The following is a 23,530-nucleotide window of genomic DNA, read 5'->3' as shown; positions in this document are numbered from 1 at the left end:
AAACTACTCTTCCGGGTTTTGGTTTTGGATCTGGATGATTTTTGAAAAAAACATAAAAACAGCTAAAATCACAGAATTTGGGAGTGATTTTGATCCTCCGGTATTATTAAGCTCAATAACATTCATTTCCACTCAGTTCCAGTCTATTCTGAACACCTCACAATATTGTTTTTAGGCCTAAAAGTTGCACCGAGGTGGCTGTATGACTAAGCTAAGCGACACAAGTGTGTGGCACAAACACCAGGCCCATCTAGGAGTGGCACTGCAGTGGCAGACAGGATGGCACTTAAAAAAACTAATCCCCAAACAGCACATGATGCAAAGAAAAAAAGAGGTGCACCAAGGTTGCTGGATGGCTAAGCTAAGCGACACAAGTGTGCGGCACAAACACCTGGCCCATCTAGCAATCGCACTGCAGTGGCAGAAAGGATGGCACTTGAAAAAAATAGTCCCCAAACAGCACATCATGCAAAGAAGTAAAAGAGGTGCAATGAGGTAGCTGTATAACTAAGCTAAGCGACACAAGTGTGCAGCACAAACACCTGGCCCATCTAGGAGTGGCACTGCAGTGGCAGACAGGATGGCACTTAAAAAAAACTAGTCCCCAAACAGCACATGATGCAAAGAAAAAAAGAGGTGCACCAAGGTTGCTGGATGGCTAAGCTAAGCGACACAAGTGTGCGGTACAAACACCTGGCCCATCTAGCAGTCACACTACAGTGGCAGACAGGATAGCACTTGAAAAAAATAGTCCCCAAACAGCACATCATGCAAAGAAGTAAAAGAGGTGCAATGAGGTAGCTGTATAACTAAGCTAAGCGACACAAGTGTGCAGCACAAACACCTGGCCCATCTAGGAGTGGCACTGCAGTGGCAGACAGGATGGCACTTAAAAAAAACTAGTCCCCAAACAGCACACGATGCAAAGAAAAAAAGAGGTGCACCAAGGTTGCTGGATGGCTAAGCTAAGTGTTATGATTCCAGTACTCCTGACCGGAGGAGATCTTATGACAATGGCCAGAGTACTGGAAGGGAATGCTGGTTATGGGAGCAGGAAAGACTAGTTGCCCCTGGCGCCCTAACTCTATTGTCTCACCCGTGCTATCGGAAATCCCTTGCGAGACTATGGTTTCTTGAGCCCCTGGCAGCCACATTTGAAAGGCGGATTATGTCTGCCCAACTCCGGTGCCCCCCGGTCTTAGTGAGAGACAAAGGGAAATCCGAGGCAGGATGATGACAAGAGGACCTCTGACTACAACAGGCCAAGGGCAACAAGCTAACTAACCAAACTTGAAGTATGCGCGGAAAAACCGCCAGATAAAAGGACAACCAAAATCCACTAGTCCATTACTCCTACCCAGCACCGCTGGATACCAGAGTGGATCTGTGGGAGCGGAATCCTCCGCAAAAGCTCCGAAACACAAATAATAAATAATAAGTAATAAAGCGGCCAAGCCGCAACACACGGCTACGCCGCGACTCACGAACACCACTGGATGTTTAACGGTGCTCAGTCAGGACTCTAGGAACAGATGACGACTTCCGAGTGCAGGACAACTGAGGACAGGAACGACCGGATACAGCAGGACTGGAAACACTCTCAGCAAACAGATACAGCATGCAGGAAGCTATTACCGGCGTCTGTGTGAGGCACTGCAAGAGCATATAAACCGAAGCCCTCCAATCAACTGCTGCCAGTGCTGATTGCATGAATGCCGTGCAGCTGCCTTGCTGCACGGCCAGGAAACAGGTGCCCTTACTAATTTAAATGGACCCAGCAACGGGGAACGCGGTCCGCCAGTGGCGTCCCCGTTGCTAGGGTCCGTGCGGCTCCGTGCGCCCGGCGTCTAGCGTTGCCAGGGAGCCGGCGGCTGTACGCGCACGGCGTCCCTGGTTGCTAGGCGCCGGGCCGCACCGACGAGCGGACCCCGGCGCCTAACAGTACCCCCCCCTTGAGGAGGGGTCAAGGAACCCCTAAAGCCAGGTTTCCGAGGAAATTCCCGAAAAAATGCCCTCTTGAGCCTCGGGGCATGGAGATCCTTATCCAGGACCCAAGACCTTTCCTTTGGACCATAGCCTCTCCAGTGCACCAGAAAATAAAGCCGACCCCGGGACAATTTGGAATCGAGAACCTTCTCCACCAAGAACTCCTGTTGTCCCTGTACATCTACTGGTGATTTCCCCTGAGAGATCTTCCGAGGAAATCTACTGGAAGAAACGTATGGTTTCAACAGGGAGCAATGGAACGTATTTCCGATCCGGAGAGCTCTTGGTAAACGTAACCGGAAAGCAACTGGGTTGATTTTTTTAATAATATGAAATGGTCCAATAAATTTGGGGCCCAATCTAGCTGAGGTTTGTCGAAGTCTAATGTTACGAGTCGACAACCATACACTGTCTCCCACCTTAAAAGTGCAAGGACGTCGGAGCCTGTCCGAAAAATTTTTCTCTCGAAATGCCGCTTTTCTGAGGGCAAGGTGCACTTTTTTCCAAATGACTCTGAGATGAGAGGTTAAGGTTAGCAAGGAAACAGAAGAATGTTGAAAAAAAGAATTAGCTCTGGGGTGAAAACCAAAAACTGAAAAGAATGGAGACACATTAGTGGATGAATGACAAGAATTATTGTAAGCAAACTCCGCCAAAGGAAGAAACTCGGACCAATCATTCTGGAGTTTGGCTGAGTACAAACGCAAATACTGTTTTAATGATTGATTAACTCGTTCGGTCTGCCCGTTGGATTGGGGATGGTAACCGGATGTTAAAGACAATTTCATCTTTAATGAGGCACAAAAGGACTTCCAGAATTGTGCAATGAATTGTGGACCCCGATCAGAAACAATATCAGTGGGCAACCCATGAAGTCTGAAAACATGGCGGAGAAACAAAACAACCAATCCCTGGGCAGATGGCAGTCGGGGAAGAGCAATGAAATGAGCCATCTTGCTAAAACGGTCCACTACCACCCATATGACTCGGAATCCGGCTGACAGAGGGAGGTCTACCACAAAATCCATGGAAATATGAGACCATGGCCTGAGAGGAACATTTAAGGGCATAAGTTGCCCGATAGGCAAGGAACGGGGAACCTTATGCTGTGCACAGACCTGACAAGAAAAAACAAACTCCTTAATGTTTTTAGAAAGACCAGGCCACCATACTGAGCGGGAGACTAATTACAAAGTCTTAGAGATCCCCGGATGCCCGGCAACTTTGCTATCATGAAATTCAGTCAAAACAGTAGCTCTCAAAAACTCAGGGACGTAAAGACGACCAGCAGGAGTATTTCCAGGAGCTTGATGTTGAAGCTGCTTTAACTGGGTAAATAAATCTTGTGTGAGGCCTGCCCAAATGACTGAAGACGGAAGTATGGGAGTAACAGGACTGTTATTATGAACTGGAAGAAAACTGCGTGACAGGGCATCCGCCTTGGTATTCTTGGAACCTGGCCTAAAGGTGATAATAAACTTGAAACGAGTAAAAAATAAAGCCCAACGAGCCTGCCGGGCATTCAGCCGCTTAGCTGATTCGATGTACTGAAGATTTTTGTGGTCAGTCAATACTGAAATGGTATGTGTTGCTCCCTCAAGCCAATGTCTCCACTCCTCGAAAGCCCATTTAATAGCCAGTAACTCCCGGTTACCAACATCGTAGTTGGATTCAGCGGATGAGAATTTCCTGGACATGAAGGCACAAGGATGTAGTTCCAGAGACTCCGGATCCTTTTGAGATAGGATAGCCCCCACTCCAACCTCCGAGGCATCAACCTCAACAATGAAGGGCAATTCTGGGTTGGGATGTCTGAGGACTGGAGCTGAGACAAAAGCTTGTTTCAAGGCCTGAAAGGATAACTCAGCTTCACGTGACCAGTTGGTAGGATCCGCTCCCTTCTTAGTCAGTGCCACCATGGGAGCAACCAGGTCGGAAAAAGAATGAATAAATCTTCTATAATAATTCGCAAACCCTAAAAAGCGCTGAATTGCTTTTAAGTTGGTGGGTTGCGCCCAACTAAGGATGGCTTGGAGCTTCTTAGGTTCCATGCAGAATCCCCGAGGGGAAATAATGTACCCTAAAAAGGATACCTCCGTGACATGAAACTCACACTTCTCCAGCTTGGCATATAGATGATTTTCACGTAATTTTTGAAGAACCTGACGCACCTGGGTAACATGTTGTTCAATTGAGTCAGAATAGATCAGGATGTCGTCTAAGTAAACGACCACGAATCTTCCTAGAAAGTCACGGAGCACATCGTTAATGAGATCCTGGAAAACTGCCGGAGCGTTAGACAAGCCGAACGGCATCACCAGATACTCGTAGTGACCCGACTGAGTACTGAAAGCAGTCTTCCACTCATCTCCAGACTTGATTCGGATGAGGTTATATGCTCCCCTCAGGTCAATTTTAGAAAAAATCACAGCCAAACGCAGCTGATCAAAGAGGACAGAAATCAGCGGCAGAGGATAAGTATTTTTAACTGAGATCTTATTCAGGGCTCTAAAGTCAATGCAAGGTCTGAGTGATCCATCTTTTTTCTCCACAAAGAAGAAGCCTGCACTTAAAGGGGATTTAGATGGCCTGATAAATCCTTTCCCTAGACTCTCCTTAACATACTCATTCATGGCCGCAGTTTCTGGCCCGGATAAAGCATATAACCTTCCCTTTGGCAATGTGGCACCGGGAATTAGCTCAATAGCACAATCATAAGGCCGATGGGGAGGCAGAATGTCCGCATTGCCCTTGGAAAACACATCAACAAAGTCCTGGTATTCCACGGGAATGAGTTCGGGAATGGCAGCAGCTATTCTAACGGGAAACGTAATACATTCCTTATTACAGATGGTACCCCATTGTGAAATCTCCCCCGACTGCCAATCAATGGTGGGATTATGAAAGGCCAGCCAAGGGTGACCCAGAACCACTGGAACTGCTGGGCAATGGGTAAGGAAGAACTCGATCTTTTCGGAATGAAGAGCTCCTACCGTAAGTAGTACAGGAGGTGTACAGAGGAAAATAACCCCATTGGACAAGGGACTCCCATCTAAACCATGCATGGTGATACACCTACCCAAGGCTAACTGAGGAATACCTAAGGCCTTGGCCCAAGTTAAGTCCATAAAGTTCCCTGCAGCTCCACTGTCGACAAAAGCCGACACCGAAGAACTGAGGCTGCCAAAGGAAACTTTAGCTGGGACTAAAAGGGAGTTATTCGAGGAGATAAGCTGCAGACCAAAGTGAACCCCCTCACAATTCACTTGGTCGAGGCGTTTCCCGACTTGTTCGGACAATTATGGGCAAAATGTCCCTTACCCCCACAGTATAAACAAAGACCAGAGTTTTGCCTTCTGGCTCTTTCTTCTGGAGACAGTCGGGAGAGACCCATCTGCATGGGCTCCTCTACGTCCTCAGGAATGGAAAATACACATGGAGTAGTCCTGACTGGTGCTCCTTTTTCAGCCCTCCGCTCTCTGAGACGTCGATCAATCTTAATAGAAAGCTCCATGAGTTTATCGAGAGTCTCAGGAGCGGGATACTGAAGGAGACTGTCTTTTATAGACTCAGATAAGCCGAGGCGAAACTGACTGCGCAGGGCTGGGTCATTCCAGCCACAGTCGTTCGACCAACGGCGAAATTCTGTACAATAAACCTCTGCAGGATTTCTACCCTGTCTGAGAGCGCGTAACTGACTCTCAGCGGATGCCTCTCTATCAGGGTCATCATACAAAAGCCCTAAAGACCCCAAAAAAGCGTCGACTGACAACAATGCCGGATCCTCTGCTTTTAAACCAAATGCCCAGGTCTGAGGATCCCCCTGGAGGAGAGAAATAATGATTCCAACCCGCTGAGATTCAGTACCTGAGGAGATCGGTCTTAAACGAAAATAAAGTTTACAGGATTCTTTAAAATTAAAAAACTCCTTCCTATCACCAGAAAAACGGTCAGGCAAGTGCATTTTTGGTTCAGGGACTACCCTCGGGGAAGTTCGTAAAAGATCTTCCTGCGACTTCACCCGCAGGGAAAGATCCTGAACCATCTGAGTAAGTTCTTGAATCTGGCTGACTAGGAGCTGACCAGGATTTGGCCCTAAACCTGTGGGATTCATGAGGCCGATAACTCTTACAAAACTGAATAAGGAAAAAATCAAACCCTGTTTAATTTTAAGTTTTGGTTTGGCCGGTAATAATGTTATGATTCCAGTACTCCTGACCGGAGGAGATCTTATGACAATGGCCAGAGTACTGGAAGGGAATGCTGGTTACGGGAGCAGGAAAGACTAGTTGCCCCTGGCGCCCTAACTCTATTGTCTCACCCGTGCTATCGGAAATCCCTTGCGAGACTATGGTTTCTTGAGCCCCTGGCAGCCACGTTTGAAAGGCGGATTATGTCTGCCCAACTCCGGTGCCCCCCGGTCTTAGTGAGATACAAAGGGAAATCCGAGGCAGGATGATGACAAGAGGACCTCTGACTACAACAGGCCAAGGGCAACAAGCTAACTAACCAAACTTGAAGTATGCGCGGAAAAACCGCCAGATAAAAGGACAACCAAAATCCACTAGTCCATTACTCCTACCCAGCACCGCTGGATACCAGAGTGGATCTGTGGGAGCGGAATCCTCCGCAAAAGCTCCGAAACACAAATAATAAATAATAAGTAATAAAGCGGCCAAGCCGCAACACACGGCTACGCCGCGACTCACGAACACCACTGGATGTTTAACGGTGCTCAGTCAGGACTCTAGGAACAGATGACGACTTCCGAGTGCAGGACAACTGAGGACAGGAACGACCGGATACAGCAGGACTGGAAACACTCTCAGCAAACAGATACAGCATGCAGGAAGCTATTACCGGCGTCTGTGTGAGGCACTGCAAGAGCATATAAACCGAAGCCCTCCAATCAACTGCTGCCAGTGCTGATTGCATGAATGCCGTGCAGCTGCCTTGCTGCACGGCCAGGAAACAGGTGCCCTTACTAATTTAAATGGACCCAGCAACGGGGAACGCGGTCCGCCAGTGGCGTCCCCGTTGCTAGGGTCCGTGCGGCTCCGTGCGCCCGGCGTCTAGCGTTGCCAGGGAGCCGGCGGCTGTACGCGCACGGCGTCCCTGGTTGCTAGGCGCCGGGCCGCACCGACGAGCGGACCCCGTCGCCTAACACTAAGTGATAGAAGTGTGCGGCACAAACACCTGGCCCATCTAGCGGTCGCACTACAGTGGCAGACAGGATGGCACTTGAAAAAAATAGTCCCCAAACAGCACATCATGCAAAGAAGTAAAAGAGGTGCAATGAGGTAGCTGTATAACTAAGCTAAGCGACACAAGTGTGCGTCACAAACATCTGGCCCGTCTAGGAGTGGCACTGCAGTTGCAGACAGGATGGCACTTAAAAAAACTAGTCCCCAAACAGTACATCATGCAAAGAAGTAAAAGATGTGTAATGAGGTAGCTGTATAACTAAGCTAAATGACACAAGTGTGCGGCACAAACACCTGGCCCATCTGGGAGTGGCACTGCAGTTCCAGACAGGATGGCACTTAAAAAAACTTGGCCCCAAACAGCAAATGATGCAAAGAAGAAAAAGAGGTGCAAGATGGAATTGTCCGTGGGCCCTCCCTAGGGTTGGCACTGCAGTCCCACTGCACTAATGGCAGATACCGGATGCACGTCTAACACCAGCATAGCTGTCATGGCCTCAGTTATCCTCTTTGCAACAGGATGACTGCTGTCATATTTCATCTTCCTCGCAAGGGACTGTTGGACAGTCATTTGCTTAGTTAAAGTAGTACAAGTGGTCTTCCGACTTCCCCTCTGGGATGACGATCGACTCCCAGTAGCAACAACAGCAGCAGCAGCAGCAGCAGTAGGAGGAAGTGGTTCTTGATCTATCACTATTTTATCCTCCAAATTTTTGTTCTCTATTATTTTTCTGGTGCTGTATAACAAAATGCACCAAAGGAGAGTGTACCTCTACACCACAGGGCAAACTCTGTAAAAAGTATTTGGATTAAATATTAATAACCTTTTTATTTGAAGTAAATAATACACAGCACAGGACAGCACCACTGAACTTATATGGTAGCACCACTGGACTGGACTTATACGGCAGTACCACTGGACTGGATTTATACGCCAGTACCACTGGATTTATACGCCAGTACCACTGGACATATATGTGTCAGGTTCCTGGTGCTCAGAACAAGGGAGATGTTCATGAAGTGAGTCCAGAGCACCAGGACGGAACGCGGGGAAAGGGGAATGGAATGGGAATAACCCCTGGCGCCCTATCTCTGTTGTCTCACCCGTGCTATCGGAAATCCCTTGCGAGACTATGGTTTCTTGAGCCCTTGGCAGCCACGTTTGAAGGGCGGATTATGTCTGCCCAACTCCGGTGCCCCCCGGTCTTAATGAGAGACAAAGGGAAATCCGAGGCAGAATGATAACAAGAGGACCTCTAACTAAGCAAACAGGCCAGGGGCTACAAGCTAACTAAAAACCTAAAGTATGTGCGGAAAAACCGCCAAAGGAAAAGAACAACAAAGGAAATGCTGATCACACGCCGACACAATACCTTTGTGTACCGGCGGTGACAGCATAAGCAGAACCCTCTGCAAAACACCAGGGACAGAAACAATAATGGAATACAGCGGCCTAGGCCAACGGACGCGGGAGAGCCGCTACTCACGGAACCGGTACGAAATACTGGCAAACGGACAGGAACTTCTAATGCTGCCGACACCGACTCTCAGAACTGGAGGACAGGCAGAATCCCAAAAGACAGACCGGTGGACACCAGGAAGCCAGAAGACTTGACCAGGGACAGGCAAAGCCACTGGACCTCAGGGCAGGAACGCCTCACAGCAGGACCAGACACAGGAATCGACACAGGGACTGACACAGGAATCAACACAGGGACTGACAGGAACCAGCTCACACTTCAAGCAGACTGCAAACCAAGGAATATCACCAGCATCTGTGAATTGCAGTCAGCCAGCATATAACAGAGAGGCCTAATTAATAATCCCATGCAGCTGCCCTGTTGCATGAGTCCAAACTGACAAGATGCAATTAGCAGCCAGGTGAGGCTGAACACATGGGAACAAGCTGCAATTACGCAGACTCACCAGCGGCAGCAGACAAGAGTATTCTAAAACAGAGCAATGGGAAATCCTGGCATGCAAGACAACTTTTTAAACATAAAATACGGAACAAAAATGAAAAACAGGAATGAGCCACAGCCGTGGCTCATAACATTACCCCCCCCCCCTTGAGGAGGGGTCAAAAGACCCCAAAATTCAGACTATCCAGAACAAGGGATACAAAAATAAATAAATAAACCTGACACACTGGTCTAACAGACACGAAAACAGAAACAAGCTACAACCACAGCTTGTAACAGTGCCCTCCCCCTGACGGTGGCCACTGGACACAAGATAAGGGGAAAAAAATCTTTTTTTTTTTTTTTTATATCAAGGCAAGAGTCAAAAATTATTTCTTTTTCTTCTTCTTCTTTTTACAAACCTCTTTAGGTCTGACCAAGGTAATTCCCCAAACATTGTCTGAACTGATGGTACCACCCAGCAAGGCTGCGTTCAAATCAGAGACAGGTTTCTTACCCTTGGGAGCTGAACTTTCTGGCAAAGTACTATTATTAGAAGAAGAAGAAGTCAGAAAAGCACATCCTGCAGTCAAAACAACGGGCTGGGACTCTTGTGCCGAGTTTACAGTATTTGGTGGACTCTCAGCAGACAAGACGGGTGACTTAGAGGAACCTGAACCAATTTCTTTGGAACCATATCTTTTAATAATTGCATCACTGAATGCTGGGGGATCCTGAAGAATGGGATCTTCAGCTTTCATTAGGCTGGTCACCCACTCAAAAGGCTCTCCTCTAAAAGAATAAATCAGATGAAGCACAAGGTTCTCTGAAGTGATGCCCAGAAATGGTCTAGACAACATAATAATGTAATAGTGTTTGTAAAGTGCCAGAAATTGGGCTAAGTCCCCATCAAAGATTATGGATGTTGAGATATCAGAGTCAGGATCTGTTTCCTTCCCATCTGACTGACTGGAGTGCTTTGCTAGGACCTGGTCACTATTGACCTTACTCGAGGCTGAGACTCTCTGAACCCCACCCGGGGCAGTGACTTTCTGAACCCCACCTGGGGCAGTGACTTTCTGAACCCCACCCGGGGCAGTGACTTTCTGAACCCCACCCGGGGCAGTGACTTTCTGAACCCCACCCGGGGCAGTGACTTTCTGAACCCCACCCGGGGCAGTGACTTTCTGAACCCCACCCGGGGCAGTGGCCTCCGGGAACCCCGCTGGGGTCAGCACCTCGGATTCTTTTACTGGGACCGGGCCGTTGGCCTCCCTGACTGGGATCGGGCCATCGGCCTCCCTCTCTGAGTCGATAATTATCGAAAGTTCTCCCGGGACTATGACTTCCGGGACTTTTGCTGAAGCAATAACGTTCAGATCCTCCACTAATGCTATGCTTCTTAAGTTCTTTCCTGGGGAAGCAACTTCTAGACCCTTCTTTGGGACTGCGTCTCTCGAGACCCCACTTGGGGATATTACTTCAAAGATCCCTTCTGGGGTTTTGCTTCTCGAGTTCCCTTCAAGAACTATGATTTTAGATACCCTTTCTGGGGTTGCGCTCTTCAAGTCCCTACCTGGGGTAACAGCTTCTGAGACCCCTTCTGGTATGGACACCTGAACTACAATATTTGATGTCCCTCTATAAGCTTGGGCATCGGGTACCGCACCAGCACTCTGGGCATCGGGTACCGCACCAGCACTCTGGGCATCGAGTACCGCACCAGCACTCTGGGCATCGGGTACCGCACCAGCACTCTGGGCATCGGGTACCGCACCAGCACTCTGGGCATCGGGTACCGCACCAGGACTCTGGGCTACGGGTACCACACCAGGACTCTGGGCTACGGGTACCGCACCAGGACTCTGGGCTACGGGTACCGCACCAGGACCCTGGGCTACGGGCACCACTCCAGGACCCTGGGCTACGGGCACCACTCCAGGACCCTGGGCTACGGGCACCACTCCAGGACCCTGGGCTACGGGCACCACTCCAGGACCCTGGGCTACGGGCACCACTCCAGGACCCTGGGCTACGGGCACCACTCCAGGAACCTGGGCATCGGGCACCACTCCAGGAACCTGGGCATCAGGCACCACTCCAGGGGCTTGCAACTCCGCTTCCACAGGAACCTCAAGAGAGGAGAGAAACATTCTCTTTTGATTCCTGAATCTATAATGGGGCTCCCTTGCCCAAGGACCCCAATTATAGGACAGAGAGCTTTTTAGTGTGGTTGGTGTGACAAGTACCTCTGCCACAGTAGAGACAGGAGTAGGTCTTGAATCCTGACTCAACTTGGCCAGAGGGCAAGACTCGTCACCACACTTTGGCTTGAGCAACTCACAGGTCTGCAGATAGTGGCCTAAACCCCCACAATATAGGCATAAGTTTAAGTTTCTGCGACGCAGACGCTCCTCTTCTGAGAGCCTGGGCCGCAGTAAACTTTTAAACCTTTTCTCTTCAACTAAACCAGAGGGTTCTCTTGTCACCATATTGTGAACTAGAGTCTCTTTAGAGATAGATGTACTCTCAACGACTTCTGGCAAGATGAGCAAGATTTTAGTCAGAAGGTTTTGCAGTTGTTTTAGGGATTGCTGCAAAACTTCTAGTCGCTCTGGTCTCAAAGCACTGAATGCAGAGTTCAGGGCTGCGAGAGATGCCTGCAGGGCTTGCATAGTAGACATAGGAGGATTTAAAACTAGACAAGACAAGACAAGGCAAGACAAGGCAAGACTAAATTTTGCTAAACAAAACAAGACTTTTTTCTTTTTTTTTTTAAACACCGGACTGGATTCTGCACACTGAATTCTAGACAGGACTGGATTCTAAACACCGGATTGGATTCTGCACACTGAATTCTAGACAAGACTGGATTCTAAACACCGGATTGGATTCTGCACACTGAATTCTAGACAGGACTGGATTCTAGACTAGACACTGGACTGGGCCAAAAAAGAAAAAAAAGTTTTATTTCTTTTTGTGGTATGGCTGGTGATAATGTCAGGTTCCTGTTGTTCAGAACAAGGGAGATGTTCATGAAGTGAGTCCAGAGCACCAGGACAGAACGCGGGGAAAGGGGAATGGAAAGGGAATAGCCCCTGGCGCCCTAACTCTGTTGTCTCACCCGTGCTATCGGAAATCCCTTGCGAGACTATGGTTTCTTGAGCCCTTGGCAGCCACGTTTGAAGGGCGGATTATGTTTGCCCAACTCCGGTGCCCCCCGGTCTTAATGAGAGACAAAGGGAAATCTGAGGCAGAATGATAACAAGAGGACCTCTAACTAAGCAAACAGGCCAGGGGCTACAAGCTAACTAAAAACCTAAAGTATGTGCGGAAAAACCGCCAAAGGAAAAGAACAACAAAGGAAATGCTGATCACACGCCGACACAATACCTTTGTGTACCGGCGGTGACAGCATAAGCAGAACCCTCTGCAAAACACCAGGGACAGAAACAATAATGGAATACAGCGGCCTAGGCCAACGGACGCGGGAGAGCCGCTACTCACGGAACCGGTACGAAATACTGGCAAACGGACAGCAACTTCTAATGCTGCCGACACCGACTCTCAGAACTGGAGGACAGGCAGAATCCCAAACGACAGACCGGTGGACACCAGGAAGCCAGAAGACTTGACCAGGGACAGGCAAAGCCACTGGACCTCAGGGCAGGAACGCCTCACAGCAGGACATGGGATCAGACACAGGAATCGACACAGGGACTGACACAGGAATCAACACAGGGACTGACAGGAACCAGCTCACACTTCAAGCAGACTGCAAACCAAGGAATATCACCAGCATCTGTGAATTGCAGTCAGCCAGCATATAACAGAGAGGCCTAATTAATAATCCCATGCAGCTGCCCTGTTGCATGAGTCCAAACTGACAAGATGCAATTAGCAGCCAGGTGAGGCTGAACACATGGGAACAAGCTGCAATTACGCAGACTCACCAGCGGCAGCAGACAAGAGTATTCTAAAACAGAGCAATGGGAAATCCTGGCATGCAAGACAACTTTATAAACATAAAATACGGAACAAAAATGCAAAACAGGAATGAGCCACAGCCGTGGCTCATAACATTATGGCAGTATCACTGGACTTATACGGCAGTATCACTGGACTTATATGGCAGTATCACTGGACTGATACGGCAGTCCCACTGTACATATACAGCAGTATCACTGGAGTTATAAGGCAGTATCACTGGATTTATACGGCAGTACCACTAGTCATATATGGCAGTATCACTGGACTTATACGGCAATATCACTGTATTTATACACCAGTATCACTAGACTTATACGGCAGTACCACTGGACTTATACAGCAGTATCACTGGACTGGATTTATACGCCAGTACTACTGGATTTATATGGCAGTACCACTGGACATATACAGCAGTATCACTGGAATTATATGGCAGTACTACTGGACATATACGGCAGTATCACTGGACTGGATTTATACAGCAGTACCACAGGATATATACGGCAGTATCACTGGATTTATATGGCAGTACCGCTGGACTTATACGGCATTATCACTGGACTGGATTTATATGGCAGTACTAGTGGATTTATATGGTAGTACCACTGGACATATACCGCAGTAACACTGGAATTAAATGGCAGTACCACTGGATATATACGTCAGAATCATTGGATTTATACGACAGTACCACTGGACATATACCGCAGTATCACTGGAATTATATGTCATTACCACTGGACATATACGGCAGTATCACTGGATTTATACGGCAGTACCGCTGGACATATACGGCAGTATCACTGAACATATACGGCAGTATCACTGGACATATATGGAAGTACCACTGGACTTATACGGCAGCACAGGGGCATCACCACTGGACTGATGCAGTACAACACCGTACTAGACTGGACTTATACAGCAGCACTAGACATATGGCAGCAGAGGGGAAAATATAGGGATAACAGTAGTTGAAAAGGATTTGGGTGTGCTCATCGATAATAGACTTAGTAGCAGTTCGCAGTGTCAAAATGCAGCAACAAAAGCAAATAAGGTGTTAGCATGCATAAAACGGGGAATGGAGACAAGGGATGAGAGTATAATCCTGCCACTGTATAAATCATTGGTGCGGCCACACCTAGAATATTGTGTACAGTTCTGGGCACCACACTATAAAAAAGATATTTTGGAACTCGAAAGGGTTCAGAGGCGAGCCACCAAACTGGTTATGGGGTTAGAGTCACTGAATTATGAGGAAAGACTAATGGTGTGAAACACAGTGAGATTTTTTCTTTCGATTTTGACTATATAGTCAAAATTGCAAGAAAAGTTAGTGCAAATCGCAAGGTGTTATGCCACTTGCGAACCCGATTCGATCCTGATGCACGGTGGGTCGGGATCGCAAGAAAAGATAGACTGTGCAGGCAAGTCAATCCTTGCTAGATCGGTGTACTATCTAGTTCATCTCACATGTAAATTAAATCTCACATAAGACAAAATCGTAAGCACACATAGTCCATATCTCGAGAAAAGTTAGTCAAAATCGGTGGTTCTGGGCTCCGGGGAGTTCAGGGAAAATCGCAAAGTGAAAATCGGGCATAGCAAGGATCTCACCGTGTGTACACACCGTAACAAGGTTAGATTTGTTTACACTGGAAATGAGGAGGCTGAGAGGGGACATTATTAACATTTATAAATACATTAAGGGACAATACAAGGACTTATCAGATGATCTGTTTATCAAAAAAACGCTTCATAGGACACGAGGACACCCCTTGAGGTTAGAAGAAAAAAAATGTCATACACAGTGCAGGAAAGGGTTCTTCACAGAGAACAATAAAGATCTGGAATTCCCTACCAGAGGAGGTAGTAATGATGGACTCACTAAATAAGTAAAAAAATGTATTAGATAAATTCCTAACTGATAGAAATATCCATGGCTAGAGCATCTAATTGTTTTAGAATTTCAAATACAGGTTGAACTCGATGGACATCTTGTCTTTTTTCAACCTCACCAACTATGTAACTATGTAAGAGGACACCACCGCTGTGGTAGACACAACACACTGGACTGGACTGTGGTGGACACAACAAACGGGACTGGACTTATAAAGCAGCACTGGACATATGGCAGCAGAGGACACCACCACTGTGACTGGACTGATGCAGCACAAGACACTACAACTGTACTGATGCCGGACAACACAGCACCACTGCACTGGACTTATACAGCTACACTGGATATATGGCAGCAGAGGACACCACCACTGTGACTGGACTGATGCAGCATAAGACACTACACTGGACTGAGCAGCACAAGACAGCACTGGAATCGCCACCCCACTTTCCCTCCCGCACAGATAATGAGAACGGAGACACGTCCTCTCGTTACACTCTCCGGGACTGGAGTGAAAATGGCGGCGACGTGTGGCTCCTTATATGGAATCCAAAACCCGTGAGAATTCGACAGCGGGATGATGACGTTTTGCCTCGTTCTGGTTTCCGAGTCAGGCGGGAAATTCGAGCTGGATTTGGATCCGGACTCAGATTGTGAAATCCGGTAGGGTTATGTTCTCAGGGAACCGAACCTCCTCTTCTCTACCATACACACCCGTCAAATATTGAATATGTTTTGGAAGGCTAAAGAAACAGTGAACCTTTCAGCTAAAGAAAAACACTGTACAGAGCACATACATTTAATAGGCAGGCAGTCAGGATCCCGACTGTCGGTATCCCGGCAGTCAGAATACCAACGGCGCAATACCGACCCTATTCTGAATGCCGACACCGGCATCCAGAATGATTGTAACATCCTGGCACCGGAATCCTGACAGCCGGAATCCCGAACGAGGAGAGACCGCGCTGCAAGGCAGGTAAGCTACGGGGGGAGGGGGGAGGTTAGGTTTAGGTTGCGGGAGGAGGGTTAGTGTTAGGCTGCATCCCGGGGGGTTAGGGTTAGGTTGCAGGGAGGGGATTAGGGTTAGGAACCCCCCTCGGAGGGTTAGGGTTAGGCTGCGGGGGGGGGGGGATGGGGGTAGGTTTAGGCAGCGGGAACAGGCAGCGGTGCATGCAGGGGGGTTTCTGAGTACCCAGAAACCCCCCCTGATTGGCCAAATTCTTTTCAGAGATGGAGACAGCTGTGTCTCCGATTTACTACAATGCTCTGTGCTGCTCCTCACTGCTGTGATAGTGAGACCGAGCTGTAAACTGAGGTTGGAGCCAGTGTTTTTTGTTTTTTTTTATTAAAGTGGGGGGCCAGTTTTGGAATTATTGTTGTGTGTGTGTGTGTTTACAATGTGTGGAAAAATGATGTGGGCACAGTGTGTGGAATTACTGTGGGGGTAGGGAGGTACAATGTGTGGTATTACTATGTGGGCACAGTGTGTGGCATTGCTATGAGGGGTTAAGTTGTGTGGAATTAAGGATGTGGGCATAGTGTGGGAATTACTGTAGGAGGAGGGGGGGGTACAATGTTTGGCATTACTATGTGGGCACAGTGTGTGGGATTACTGTGGGGGGAGGGGGGTACAATGTGTGGAATTACGGCAAGGGTACAGTGTGTGGAATTACTGTGGGGGGAGGGGGGTACAATGTGTGGCATTACTTTAGGGGACAGTGTGTGGTGTATTTACTGTGGGTGACAGTGTGTGGAATTACTATTACTATGTTTTATTACTGTGGGGTTGAATGTATTTGTTTTATTTCTGTTGATATATTTGATAAAAAAAACATACAAGTTTAAAAAAGTAAAAAAATCACTGGCATAGACTGTTCAGAGGTGGTGTAGTATGGTATGCCGGCGGCCAGGCTCCCGGCGGCCAGCATACCGACGCCAGAATCCCGACCACTGGCAATTTCCGACAGCTGGTCGTGCGCAAATTAGCCCTTGCGGGCACTGTGGTGCCCTACGCGTGCCACACTATCTATTCTCCCTCCATGGGGGTCGTGAACCCCCAAGAGGGAGAAAAAGTGTCGGTATGCCAGGTGTCGGGATTCTGGCGTCGGTATACTGTGCGCCGGGATCCCGACAGCCGGCAAACTGAAGACCACCCGTTCAGAGGACCTGGCTTTCTCTTCTCAGCCTCGCCCCCGGGCACAGTATGTGTGTACAGTATGTTAGTGGTGTGTTTTGTGCGTGTGTAATATATACGTGTGTGTGTGTGTGTGTGTGTGTGTGTGTGTGTGTGTGTGTGTGTGTGTGTGCGTATATATGTGTGTGAGACACATATACAAAACACCCCTTACTCACCCCATTCGGCTTTGTACACATAAGGATCCCGTTTTCGGTATTTCGAGTGCCAGGATCCCATACGTCGGTAAATCATACTTCTCTCATTTAATATAACTTGCATACGTCTAGGAAACAAGGTGTAATATACTTTTTTCAAAGAAAAGGATAACGTTGGACTAGGAACATTAACATGTAAATGACATAGAGACAGATTTAACAACAAGTGATATTATTGTTATCAATAGTTACGAATAATAAATGGTGCTTCAGGAAATCATCTCCTAACTGTCATTTTTCAAACACATGACAGTTAGGAGCTGAGTGGCTGGAGCGCCATTTATCATTAGGAACGAATATCACTAATTGTTAAATCTCAGTGAAGCAGATTCAAAAGTACAGAAAGCGGTTGTTGAATGAGATTTTTTTTAAATTAACAATTAGAAAGGTAGGGATCAAGTATTAAGACAAATGGGGGATGTCTCAAACCTTTTAAATAAGGCCAATAGAGGTGTTGCCCATAGCAACCATAATGTTTATAGAGGTGCTCCAGAGATGGGGTTGCAGCACAGTCAAAAAATAAAAAAGGGGAACCACACCAACTGCCAGTGAGTCCTGGACAGCTATGTTTGGCAGGGGTGTAGTAGGATATGCCGGCGGCCGGGCTCCCGGCAACCAGCATACCGGCGCCGGAATCCCAACTGCCGGCATACCAACAGTTGGGCAAGCGCAAATGAGCTCCTTGCGGGCATGGTGGCACGCTACACACGCCACGCTATCTATTCTCCCTCCAGGGGGGTTGCGGACCCCCAAGAGGGAGAAAAAGTGTCGGTATGCCAGGTGTCGGGATTCCGGCGCCGGTATACTGTGCGCCGGGATCCCGACAGCCAGCAACCTGAAGACCACCTGTTTGACAGTATTTGTTGTGGCAGTTGGTGTAGTTCCCTATTTGAATTTTGGAATGCGCTGCCCATAGCAACAAATCAGCTGTTAGCTATCATGTATCTAGTATAGTCTATAAACTTATAGCTAGAATATGATTGGCTGATATTAGCAACTTCCCCAGGATATGCTTCAAAGATCCTCACAATCTGGGTTTGCGCTGTATATATGAAGATACCTTTTCAACAGCTGTACTGTGGCAACATTTATTTGCATAAGTACAGCAAGCAGTCAAGAACCTTCTGCAATTGGTAATGCCTTTCAGGGGATGACGAGTGGAAAGACCAACAGGGTATGGATGCAATGCCTAATCTGGATAAACATTTGAGGGACCAGTTTGCTAAGAAACTACAGTATGTGCCCTTGAGACAGGTAAAGTTGAACAAAATCACACAGGGTGATAATCTGTTCTTCAGCTGGATCCCTGCTGATGCAATGACATGGGATCAAGATAACCTTAGTCACTATGCTGTGTCTTAAAGTATGTAACTCCAGTTTCATTGATGGTCAAGGAGTAGCACTGCTTGGAGAACTGCATTGGGTAAATGAAAGATACCCGGCTGGCCATCAAAGAAAAAGTCTTCCAAATGCATCAAGAGATACACCAGAGTGATTACCACAGAGCCTGAGAGGAATGGCTTCATCGACCAGAACTACAGAGGCTCGGAGGGGTGCAGTATCAATGACCGGCGGACTGTAGTGCCTAAACCTAATCCCCCCTTCCCTGCAGCCTAACCCTAATCCTTCCCCCTTAGTGCCTAAACCAAACCTCCCCCAGTAGTGCTAACCCTATACCCCCTCCGCACAGTCTAAACCTACCCCCCCCCCCAGCATCCTAAACCCTATCCCCCCCAGGTAGCACTTAAACCTAACCCCCCCCAGACCTAACCTTAACCCTCCCACTATGCTTATGGTCGGGATGCCGGCTGTTGGGATTCTGGCATTGGTCTCCTGAGCCTGTTGGGATTCGGGCATCAGCATTCTGACAGGTGTCTGGATTCCGTCTTCGGGATTCCAACTGCTGGGATCCCAACAGCCGGCATCTTAACAGCAACCTGCTGGGAGGAATGGTTGGCTTTAAAATAGATTTCCTCATCTTAGTGGAACTTACCACGGGAGAGGAAAACAAGATTTCTGTAAATCTTCCCATCCTAATTGTTGATTGCCCCATTGTGATAGATATGTTGGTGGAGGAAGAGTATGTGGTCCCTTTAAGATACTGGATTTCATGTCACTACCATGTCACAATGTTTCTTCAAAGGACACTATTCCAACCTGTGCAAGACTCATTTCAAGATCTGGGTTACTCTAATGGTGGCAATAACCTGTCCGTCTCTATCATAAGTGTGGTCTAAATGGATGTGGAGCTCTGTGGGTAGACCTTAGGAAAGAAAGGAATTGTGGATGTGGGGGGCCAGAAATATAGCTTAGTCTAGTTATAATTTGGATGAATATTCTGCATAATTTGGATTGGGCATTGTTCTGGGATAAATCTGTCATGACTCAAATGCCCATTGGGTTGTTTGCTTTCTATCAATGCCCTTTGGGTTGTCCAACACTCCTGCCACATTTCAGTGACTGGTGTAGTGCTGTTACTTTTTCAGTATGCACCCATGGTGGTGGAACATCCAAATTATTTAGATTTAGATTACTGTTTTCTTTTTCTTCTATGTTACTTACTGTTTACTTTAAAAAATCTATAAAAATTGCATGATCCAAAAAAGAAAATCCTTGCTTTGACCACAAACAACTGGAAAGGGGAGCTACAAACCATCATTTTACAGAAAACAATTAAAAACTTGGTAGAAGAACTAGGCAAAAATTCTGTGGTGCATAAGATTCATAATTGGAATGAGGAGGTGATTGGCCATCCACATGGCCTGTACAGTTAAGGCTGGAAGGTTGTATATCTGGGCAAGTCTGAAGGTGTAGGAGGGTGTCTTGCAGTGGTGTGCCTGTCTGGAGTTCTGGTATGTGTGGCAGGTAGTGGTGTCTGAAATTTTATCTCAACCCATGGTAGAGGAGGCCCAGGTGCCCAGTGTGCATCTGGAGTCTGTCAAACTGTACCATTGGCTGAGACTACTAGAACTGACAAAGCAGGTTTGTCAGACTTGCCCTTACTGTAGAGTGGTGAAGCCTAAATAACAGCATGCATATAGTTTAGACTTTTATGCCAATTGATCCTTTGTGCTCTTCGTGGTGGACTATGTCCTAATCAGGGATTCTGTTATCAGTAGGCCCTGGTCATGGGTAACCATTTTTACAAATTCACTGTGGCACTATGGTAAGTCATTTCAATGGGCTCCCAAACATATTTTTGCAGAGGGTTAAATCTTTTGAATATTATAAATGAGCATTGAGATATATTGGCAAAGTAAAAAAATATTTTAAAAGCATCAGGAGAACCTGTTCACCCAGTTTGAATATAGAGCAGTACATTTTTTTTTTTTTTTTTTTTTATAAATAGAGCGGGACTAAAATCTTACTGACTGAAAACTAAAGATTAAAAAAAAGTTCTCCATGATACTTTGTACTTTGGTCATGCTATGCTAAGACTACGGTATATGATTTTCTTCAAAAAAGTTCCTACAGATGTGTCCACATATACTGTACCTCAATAGCAACATTTATTGTGCTACTAGTTACCAGCCTGTCAAAATTATGGAACAGCATAAGAGTAATGTCAGTGTTGGTGGCTGTGCATGTCTGAATGGAGCAACACTTGAATTGCTCTGGGCGCCATCTAGTGTCCGTCGGCACACAAAATATTTGAATTCCCACTTAGAGGTAAAGAACAGCATTAGCATTTATTATATAGGATGGACTTTTAGCCACACCAAAGCACTAATTGTACATACTTAGTACACTAAAAGCAAACAAAGGCTCAAAATTGAGGAACAGTAGCAAAGTGAGAAAAAACAGAGCCAAAACTAGTATTTCTGTCACCCAGGACAAGGCAGTAATTTGGTGTGCCCTACTAACACCACTCTTCCCCAGCCCAGCGGTGGCCATGAAAGGGCACAATGCCTCGTGGGATTTATAGTTTATTTTTACTGCTCAGAGTCTGAGCAGTAAAAGATTAACTACAAATGCCATGCTGCTTTTTTTCCTTCTCCAGCTGGATGGGTGCTGTATTTGTCCAGTGAAGCAAGGTCCTGGTGCCACCTCTAATACAGGGCCTAGTCACATGCTCCACTATCCCCCACCCCCATCCTTAGTTGCAGTCCTGGTAAAAAGTATACAGCAATGGAATCACATTAGGTGTCTCTTGTGGGATAGGTTGCGGTTAGGTTTGGGTAGGGTTAGGCTGCATGTAAAGTTAGGGGCTAGGGTTAGCGCAAAAAAAACATTGTTGACTCACTGACTACCAACATTCACAATGTCAACATTAGGCCAGTTTAACACCGTGAATGTCACCATTCTGACTATGTCATCATTATTTTTTATGCCGACCCTGTTGAGTTTTTGTACCACACCCCTTTAGGAGAAGGCCAAAGTAATAGGATTAGAGGCCATATGTTTTATATTTATTTTCTTTATGCAATTTCTTTTGTTAGTGCTGATAATTAAGCTGCTTTTATAATAAAACATTTGGAAAATATAATACAGTAAAAAATTGAGTACCATCCACAACAAGTCTACTCAGATGTTCGTAATATACTCAATATACTCATGGCAGTAGAGAGCCTGGCCGGGTCCAGGTACTTTTAAGGGTGTGTGGCCTAATTACAGAAGGCGTGGTCATGCACCCTCAGATTTTTTTTTTATTTGAATTGCCTCCATGACCACACTGCAGCTCAGCACACAGCAGTGTGTGCTGTGATGAGAAGAAGAGCTGAAAATGTTGCTGCCAGGTAAGGGGAGGGGGACCTGGGCACCCACTGTACCCCTCCATCAGACCTGGGCCCAGGTAATTAGAACCCTTCCCCCTCCTCTCGGCACCACTGAATAAACTCATAAAATACTAAATACTGTATATATTAGAGATGACATGTCCCGAGCCCAGATCCGAGCCTGGCTCGGGACTTCCCACCAGACTCGGAAACCAGAATGAGGCAAAACATCATCATCCTGCTGTTTGATTCTCGTGGGTTTTGGATTCAATACAAGGAGCTGCGCATCACCGCCATCTTCACTCCAGTTCTGGAGAGTGTAGCAAGAGGATGTGTCTCCTCAGTGTCTGTGCAGGAAAGTGATGTGGCGCATGTGGTGGCGAACTGCTCTTATATATAATTCCTTGTGCTGCATCAGTCCAGTGGTGGTGTCTTGTGCTGCATCAGTCCAGTCACAGTGGTGATGTCCTCTGCTGCCATAAGTACAGTGCTGCTGTATAAGTCCAGTCCAGTGCAATGGTGCTGTGATGTGCTGCATCAGTCTAGTGGTGGTGTCCTGTGCTGCCATAAGTCCAGTGGTGGTGTCCTGTGCTGCTATAAGTCCAGTGGTGCTGCCATATAAGTCCAGGGGTACTGCCGTATAAATCCAGGGGTAATGCCACATATAAGTCCAGTGGTACTGCTGTATAAGTCCAGGGCTACTGCCGTATAAGTCCAGGGGTACTGCTCTTTAAGTCCAGTCCAGTGGTGCAACTGTATAAGTCCAGGGGTACTGCTGTATAAGTCCAGTCCAGTGGTGCAGCCATATAAGGTATGGGGTACTGCCGTATAAGTCCACCAATATTGTGCGTGCATTACATCTGGGCAAATTCCAGCACATCCCATGTTTTGCACATACAATTAATTTGGTGGTGCAGAATTTTTTTTTAAATGACAGGGGCGTGTAGGAGATGCTGTCAGTGGCCCGAAAAATTGTGGGCCACTTTCGACATTCAGCCACTGCAAGCCACTCCTAGATGGGCCAGGTGTTTTTGCCGCACATGTGTGTTGCTTAGCAAAGTCATACAGCTACCTCATTGCACCTCTTTTTTTTCTTTGCATGATATGCTGTTTGGGGCCTATTTTTTAAATCTGCCATCCTAGAACTGCAGTGTTACTCCTAGATGGGCCCGGTGTTTGTGCCACACACTTGTGTCGCTTAGCTTAGTCATCCAGCCACCTCATTGCACCTCTTTTTCTTCTTTGCATGATGTGTTGTTTGGGGACTAGCTTTTTTTTTAAATCTGCCATCCTGTCTGCCCCTGCAGTGCCACTCCTAGATGGGCCAGGTGTTTGTGCCGCACACTTGTTTCACTTAGCATAGTGATCCAGCTAAGTCATTGCACCTCTTTTTCTTCTTTGCATGATGAGCTGTTTGGGGCCTAGTTTTTAAAAGTGACATCA

This window comes from Pseudophryne corroboree, chromosome 5 (genome assembly GCF_028390025.1).
Source record: "Pseudophryne corroboree isolate aPseCor3 chromosome 5, aPseCor3.hap2, whole genome shotgun sequence".
Taxonomy (NCBI): Eukaryota; Metazoa; Chordata; class Amphibia; order Anura; family Myobatrachidae; genus Pseudophryne; species Pseudophryne corroboree.
This window is presented reverse-complemented; position numbering follows the sequence as displayed.